The sequence below is a fragment of the Salvelinus namaycush genome, chromosome 16, assembly GCF_016432855.1.
Source record: "Salvelinus namaycush isolate Seneca chromosome 16, SaNama_1.0, whole genome shotgun sequence".
Lineage (NCBI taxonomy): Eukaryota > Metazoa > Chordata > Actinopteri > Salmoniformes > Salmonidae > Salvelinus > Salvelinus namaycush.
In genome coordinates this window covers 22,501-31,530 of record NC_052322.1, presented here as the reverse complement: position 1 = coordinate 31,530, position 9,030 = coordinate 22,501, and the positions used below count along the sequence as shown (strand labels likewise).

The 9,030-nt window shown below is 37.3% G+C and overlaps 1 pseudogene; it reads right to left on the bottom strand.

Annotated features, from left to right (window-relative positions):
- Positions 1-4,064: 4,064 nt before the first annotated feature.
- On the bottom strand, positions 4,065-4,183 carry LOC120061725 (annotated as a pseudogene).
- Between the last annotated feature and the right edge of the window lie 4,847 nt (positions 4,184-9,030).

Below are 9,030 nucleotides of genomic sequence, written 5' to 3'. Positions count from 1 at the left end.
GATAGCTACTGATGGAGTAAAAAACTGATGGAGTAAAAAAAGTGGTGTCTTTTGCTAACGTGGTTAGCTAATAGATTTACATATTGTGTCTTCCCTGTAAAACATTTTAAAAATCGGACATGTTGGCTGGATTCACAAGATGTGTACCTTTCATATGCTGTATTGGACTTGTTAATGTGTGAAAGTTAAATATTTAAAAAAAATATCTTTTGAATTTCGCGCCCTGCACATTGAGCTGGCTGTTGTCATAAGTGTACCGACGTCGGGCTGCAGCCATAAGAAGTTAAGAAATGCTGCTAAAGGTTCTACCGATAAAACGAATAATAAAGCTGATAAAGGGCACCCTTGTCTCACAGATCTCTCAAGAATAAAAGAATCGGTTAAAGCCCCATTACATTTCACCCTACTTTTTGCCTTCTTATATAATAATTTTATCCATCCTATTATTCTATTACCAAAACCATATTTATCCATTACCCTAAACATAAAATCATGTTCCACCCTATCAAAAGCTTTATTTAAATCTATGCTTAAAACAATTCCCCCCATCTTATCATGGTTCATTTTATTTATCACATCTCTAATTGTATTAATTGTATCAGCAATATCTCTACCAGGCACACTATAATTCTGTGTAGGTGCTATAATATCATTTAAAACTTGCTTCATTCTATTTGCCAGTATCTTAGCTAAAATCTTATAATCCGAATTTAATAAACTAATTGGCCTATAATTCTCCAGTTTTAATTTGCTCCCCTTATTTTTATATAAAATCGTTATCAGCCCTGTCACCATAGATTCGGAAATACTATCATTATCCTCCATATATTGATAAACTTCCAATAAAATAGGTGCTAAAAAACTGGCATATATTTTATAAAACTCTGCAATTATTCCATCTACTCCAGGACTCTTATTTACTTGTAAACCCTTAATCGCATCTTTAACTTCAGTCAATGTTATCTTCCCATCACACATGTGTTTATCCTTTATCCTTTATCCTCTTAATTTGCACATCTACACTATCCAATATCTCCTTTACACACCCCTCATCCACCTCCCCTTTCTTAAATAAATCCTTATAAAAATTCTGCACTGTTTCTAAAACCTCTACATAATCATTGACAACTTCACCCTTTATATTTTCGATCTCTCTAATATATGTTCTCCTCTGTTTATTCTTCTCTAAACCAAGAAAAAATGAAGTACATTTCTCCCCCTCCAAAACATACTTTGCCTTACTTCTTATAATTGCACCCTTACACTTATCTATTTCATATTTAGTCAATTGTGCTTTTAATTCCAAAAACTTTTCTATATTATAATTAGGTTCACTGTCACACTTCCTCATTTCTTCATCCAATTTAGCTCAACTCATTTTCTTCTCTTTTCATCCTACCTCTCTTTTTCCTTGCATATCCTATACTAAAAACTTTTATTTTTTCCTTAACCTTGTCCCACCATAAACACTTATCATTCTCTTTCTGCTTATCCTCCATTTCACGTGCTATCAAAGATTTAAGTTGTTTCCCATATTCCTCATCTCCTAAATACCCTGCATTCATACACCATATTCCACCCCCTGTTCTTTCCTTATCTAATCCCACTGAAAATGTTAAACCTGCATGATCACTAAAAGTTGTAAAAACATACTTAATATCTTTCATAAAATTCCTTAAACCTTATTTTACTAAAACCAGATCTATCCTCGTTTGTTTCAAATCCCCTAAAACCACCTGCCTTCTTGAAAATTCTCTTTTTTCTGGATTTTCCTCTCTCCATATATCAATCATTCCTTTTTCTAACATCATCTTCTTTAAAACCCCCCTAGATACATCACTTCTAAAAATAGCTCCTCTTGTCATATCCAGTCTATCCATTTTAACATTAAAATCCCCAACTACAATACAGTTTCCCTCACACCATTTTCCTATTTCTAAAAATAAATCTTTGCGCTCTATTTCAGTATTTGGCGCATAAATATTTATAATTCTAAAAACCATACTCATATATTCAAAATCTAAAATTAAAATCCTCCCATTATTATCATTATATCTGTTTCACATTATCCACCACATCCTTCCTCAATAAAATAGCAACCCCACTTGAATTCCCCCTGCCATTGTTAACAAAATTAAATCTCTCCATATTTTTTTTACTTCTAAAATACATACATTGTCCCAATGTGTTTCTTGCAGGCATAAAATATCAGAATTCTTCATTTTAACTATTCTTTGAAATTTTTCCATTGTTCTTAAACCATTCGCATTGATTGACATAAAATTAACCATTCCAATAAATAATAAAAAGAAAAAATATTTTCTCATTATCCTCTACCTTTTGTCATGTTTTCTTCCTTTTTCGTCCTTTTTCACCTCCAACGCCGCTTTCCTCTTCCTGTAGCTTACCCTTGTTCTATCAATCTTTTCCATGTCTTCTGAATCTGAAATTGACTCTAAATCCATCTCTTACAACCAACTCGAATTCTCCTTTCCTGTGCCTGTTGTGCTGCCTGTATCCATTTGCGTCTCCTCCCCTGTCAGCATCCCACTCCCCTCCACTTCACCTCCTTCCGAGGCACCCATATAGCCCGAGGCCCCCCCCAAAATCTGTGAGCCCCCAGTACCTCCACCCAGCCAACTCCCCCCCTCCTCCTGAAAACTCCCTCTTCTTATTTCTGAATCCATACTGCCCCCTATTTCATCCATCTTCTGTTCCATCTTCTCCCCTCTTCTTTTCTCCGTCTCTTCACCCTCCACCACGTCCTCTCCACCATCGTCTTCTTCTGCTCGGGGTGATACATCAGCCTCCACAAAAAGATCCTGGCTCCCCTCCTCATTCACAACCTCTCCACAGTTGCACTCGTCAGCTCTCATGCGACATCCTTCGCAAAATGCCCTTTCCTTTCCACCTACACATTCTCTTGCATAATGCCCTTGCTTCCCACACTTATAACATTTAAATTCAGGGCAGTCCTTCAAAATATGCCCAGGCTGAATACAAAGCCTACAAACTCTGACCTGCTTATCATGTATAACTCTAAAGTACTCTCCACCTTCAAGTGTGTCAAACTTTGTAGAGTACGGCAATGATTTCACAGTATCAGTAAATTTTACTTTGCAGTATCTCGTGCCATCTGCTATATCCGTCCCCGGCCAAACTCTCCTCCTGATGTCAGAGACTGCTGATACACCCCAGCTACATAGCTTAGCCAATATAGCACTGTCTTCCATATATACAGGCAAATTCATGAAAGAGACTATAAGTTCATTGGAAACCATATCTCTTGCCATAATTCTTGTTTCTTTAATCATGAAGCCATCCATTAAGCGCTCTTTTCCTTTTCCATTTCTCATCGTGACCTCGTACTTTCTTTCTCCTTTTACTCTACATCCCACCACCTCCCCACACACCTCTTTAATCGCACGTAGCAATTCCATCGTTGTGACTTTATCTTCTCCCATCAACTCCACTGCCACCGTAAATTCTTTTCCATATTTCATTCCTCCTTCATCTCCATGTTTCTTCCGTTGCACATTTTCTTTGTCCTTGTCCATTACATTAGCCATTGCCATGTTGTCCGTCATAGTAAAACAAAAATGAGACACGAAACCTCTCCCCCAAGCAGCAAAACTGCAAAGGGGGAAAAAAACGAACCAAACTTAAATGCACGAACGAACCAAACACGAACCAAACTCAAATGCACAAATCAAAAATTAAACTTCAAAAAACGTTGAAAAATAACCAAAAAAGCTCTCAAGCAAACACTCTCAAGCAAACAAACACTCACTCACAGCTCAATCACCTACACCTGTCTCACTTTCCAAACAGGAGTGCTCACTCAGGTCTGATATGGCCGTAAGCGAAGGAACGACTCTTGGTACACCATATAAAGTCAAAGTGAGGCTAATAAACAGACATTGCATTTTCACCAATTAGATAAGCAGCTTGAACTTTGGGTCACTCAAAAAGTGGAAGAAATTACATATACTGTAGCATCAAATGCTTACGACAAGGCAGTGTTGCTGATGAAATAATGCAAGAGCACACCCTAGTGGACAAAATGCTTACAGCACCTGGTATTCCCAGGTATTCTCCCATCCAAGTACAAACCAGGTCCAACCGTGCTTAGCTTCCAAGATCAGATGAGATCGGGTGTTTTCAGGCTGGTATGGCCATAAGCGAAGGAACAACACTTGGTACACCATATAAAATCAAAGTGATTCTGATAAACAGACATTGCATTTTCACCAATTAGATAAGCAGCTTGAACTTTGGGTCACTCAAAAAGTGGATGAAATTACACATACTGTAGCATCAAATGCTTACGACAAGGCAGTGTTGCTGATGAAATAATGCAAGAGCACACCCTAGTGGACAAAATGCTTACAGCACCTGGTATTCCCAGGTATTCTCCCATCCAAGTACTAACCAGGCCCGACCCTGCTTCGCTTCCAAGATCAGACGAGATCAGGCGTATTTTTTTTATTTTTTTATTTTTTATTTTTATTATAATAATGTCAAAGTAATTTACAACCAATTCACATTAATACTAACAATCCTTGTACATCAGCAAAAAAAAACATTTTCCAAAACACCAACAACCCAAATAACAAAAAAACAAAATCAACAAAACAATACAACAAATAAAACATAATTACACCATCCTTATTCACTAATCAACATAAAATACATAATCTAATATAGACATTAGACATACACCATTTCAGAAGTTAACCCTAACTCTCCCTCCTCCATAGACACTAAAGTACTCCCCTTTATAAACATACTTTCAAATTTCTCTAGTTTTGCATTATACATTAATTCCACCTGCTTTCTTAAACCTGCTTTAAAGATTACCCAGACATTCACCTTTTTCCCTTCAAAATGTTTCATATTCCTTCTACAGTAAATTGCATACCTCACAAAACTCAAAACAATATTCAACAGGTACACATTCACACCCAAACATTTTCCCACTACTCCAAATAATATTAACCTATCCCATGCAAAACTTTCTAAAAACTCTTTTCTCCAGTGCCTCCACAACAAAAGTTTTACTTCATTGAAAAAATCTGTCAGACATGGACATTCAACAAATAAATGCAACAAAGACTCTGGCTTCATCATACACACATCACATTCCCGCCGTACATCGCGGTTTATCTGATGTAAAATAATATTTGTGTATATACGATTATGCCGTAACATAAAATCCATGTTCTCACAATTTCGTTTATTCCCAAACAAAACCAAATTCTCCCACATCAAAGAAACATCCAAATCCATAAACATTTTTCTCCACATCCTCTCAGCCGCAGGCCTCACACACACAGACTTCAACATACACTTGTACAATCTTTTCTGTGTTACTTTTGATAATAATTGTTTCCCCGATCCTTTACCCACATAGAGACTTGGCAGCACATACAAGTCCTCATATTCCCCCTCCCCATTTATCACTTTTATCCACTCACCCGGAATGCATAATTTAATTCTTTCGTATATCTGTAATACTAATTTTCTCTCCACTGTATCATCAAACTCCCACACAGTATCCAGAATTGCCTGCCCCCTTAAAAAACCCGGTATAACCTCGTAAAGAAAATCTTTTACCAATATTAACCCAGCCTTCATAAACATTTTGTTGTACAGCACCTTCCCACCACTCTCTATTTTCGGATTCAAAAACACAGGCTGATTAAATATGTTGTCCTTATTTGTACATGTGTACTCAATCTGAGGAAGAAATTCCCCCCATGCCAAGAACACCTCTTTATAGAACTCAGGCAAACCCTCCAACATATCCTTCTTCCATGACATCAATAATCCACTTTCTTCACAACCCCCACTTCTGTACAAAAAATGTTTAAAAAACCTTTTCCATCCATAATCTACCTCCCCATATAAGTATTTTTGCACAGTTTTTATTCTCATTGCTTTTCTCTTCACATCCAAATCCACCAATTTCAACCCCCCATCCTTTAAATCCAGGATAAGAGTTGCCCTTGCAATCCTAGTCCCCTTCCCCTCCCATAGGAAATCTGTAACCAAACCATTGAATTCTTTTAACACCCATTGTGGCATATCCAACGAACCTAAAACATAGATACATTTGGATGCCACCAATGAATTAATCACCACCACTTTCCCCCTCAAAAACAGTTTTCTTGCCTTCCAATAGGATAGAGTATGTTTTATTTTATTCAAAACCCCAGTCCATGTCTCATCTCTCGTCCCTTCTTTATCCACCCCCAAAACCACCCCTAAAGTCTTTATATAACCTTCAGCCTTTTTGAAAGGGAATCCACAGTCCACTTTTTCATCTATCCCCACATACATTATTTCAGATTTTTCAACATTAAGTTTTGCCCCTGATGCCTTGCCATATACCTCAAAACACTCCATTACATTCTTCACACTTTCAACATCTATCACAGTACATGTAGTATCATCCGCATATTGCTGTATAACACTCTCCCCCCCATCCGGTATCCGTATACCTCTAATTAATTTGCTTGCTTTAATCATTGCTGCAAGCGGCTCCACCGATAAACTATAAAGAGCAGCTGATAACGGACATCCCTGCCTAACAGATCTCTCCAGAGGAAAAGAATCTGTTAAAATCCCATTACATTTTACTCTGCTCCTTGCAGATCCATTCAGTAATCTAATCCAACCTATCATTCTTTCACCAAAACCAAATTGTACGCAATAAAAAGGAATGATCAACTCTATCAAAAGCCTTATTTAGATCCAAACTCATCACAAACCCCCCTTCCTCCCCCATATGCTTTATCACATCCCTTATTGTTCCCACTGTGTCAGAAATATCCCTCCCTGGTACACTATATCCTTGTGTCTCTGCTATTACTTCTCCCATAACTTTTTTAACTCTATTAGCTAAGACCTTGGCTAAGATCTTATAATCACAATTTAAAAGTGTCAACGGTCGATAACTATCCAAATTTACACGACTCCCTTTATTTTTTATACAGTATGGTTAAAACTCCTGTGGCCAGCGAATCTGGCACCACTTGAGTCTTTTCAATATATTCATACAGTTTTCTTAAAATTGGAGCCAACAAATCTGCAAAAGATTTATAAAATTCCGCAGTTAGGCCATCAGACCCCGGACTCCTATTGCAATTAGCAGCTAATATGGCCTCCTTAATGTCAGTTAGACTCATATCTTCATCACACATGTTTTTTTCCCCTTCTGTTAACTTAGTATCCACATGTTCAAGCACCTTATCCATACAGGAATCATTAACCTCTTCTTTTTTAAATAAGCATTCATAATATCTCTCGACCGTATCCAGAATCCCCACCAAATCATTAACCTTTTCCCCTTTATCATTAATTAACTCCGTAATATAAATCTTCTCTTGTCTTCTTTTTTCTAAATTCAAGAAAAATGAAGTACACCTTTCCCCCTCTATCGCATATTGCACTCTACTCCTTACAATCGCCGCATAACATTTCTTCTTCTCATATTCATCAAGTGCATCCTTAGCCAGTAAATAATCCTCCACCCCATGACCTTCATCCTTTTCTATACACTCAAGTTCATGTTGAACCTTTTTACGTAGTTCCCTCTCCTTCTTTTTCAAAAAATAATTCCTCTTAACAGCATATTTTATAGTCAATTCTTTACATTTGGTTTTCAGCTCCTCCCACCACAACCCCATATTCTCCTCCATTAACTGTTGTCTTTTGGCCTTCCCAATACATTCTGATATCATCTCAATATAATTTTCCTCCTCTAGCAAGCTATTATTTAAACACCACAGCCCACCAGATTTAGTAGGTGTCCTTACTCCACAAGAAAATACCAACGCAGCATGATCACTAAAAGTTGTAAAAACATACTTAATTTCTTTCATAAAATCCCTTAAACCTTCATTTACTAAAACCAGATCTATTCGCGTCTGTTTCAACTCCCCTAAAACCACCTGCCTTCTAGAAATTCCTCTCTTGTTCGGATTCTCATCCCTCCATATATCAATCAAACTGTTTTCAAACATAATCTTCCTTAAGACCCCCCTAGATACGTCATTTCTAAAAATAGCTCCCCTTTTCATATCTAGTCTATTCATTTTAACATTAAAATCCCCTACTAAAATACAGTTACCCTTGCACCATTTCCCTAATTCTAAAAATAAATTATTTCGCTCTATCTCGTTATTCGGCGCATAAATATTTATAATCCTAAAAACCCTATTCATATATTCAAAATCCAAAATTAAAATCCTCCCATTATTATCATTATATATCTTCTTCACATTTTCTACTACATCCTTCCTTAATAAAATTGCAACCCCACTTGAATTTCCCCTGCCATTGTTAACATAAATAAAATCCCTCCATATTTTTTTTACTTCTAAAACACATACATTATCCCAGTGCGTCTCTTGAATACATAAAATATCTGAATTCTTCATTTGTACTATTCTATTAAATTTTCCCATTGTTCTCAAACCATTTGCATTTATTGACATTATATTTACCATTCTAATAAATAATAAAATAATAAAATATAATTTCATTATCCTCTACCTGTTATCCAGTTTCTTTCCTCTTCCACCCTTTCTCTCCCCCTCTTCCCCCCGCTTTCCTCTTCCTGTATCCTTCCCTCGTTCTTTCAATCTTTTCCCCATCATCCGTGTCCGATATCTCCTCCAAGTCCATGTTATCCAGCCAACTCAACTTCTTGTCACCCACATCCGTTGTGCTCCCCGTGTTCATCTCCGTCTCTGGTATTGTCATCGTTGTGCTCCCCGTGTTCATCTCCGTCTCATGTATAGCCGTCGTTGTCGTTTCTGTTATTGTCATCAAACTCGAAACCCTCTCCATTTCTTCACCCCCCGAGGTACTTGTTAGTGCTGTGCTTTCCCCCAAAACCTGTGAGTCCCCCGTGCTTCCCCCCAGTCCACTCCCCCCCTCCTCCTGAAAACTCCCTCTTCTTATTTCTGAGTCCATACTGCTCCCAATTTCATTCATCTTCTGGTCCTTCTCCCTTCTTCCTTC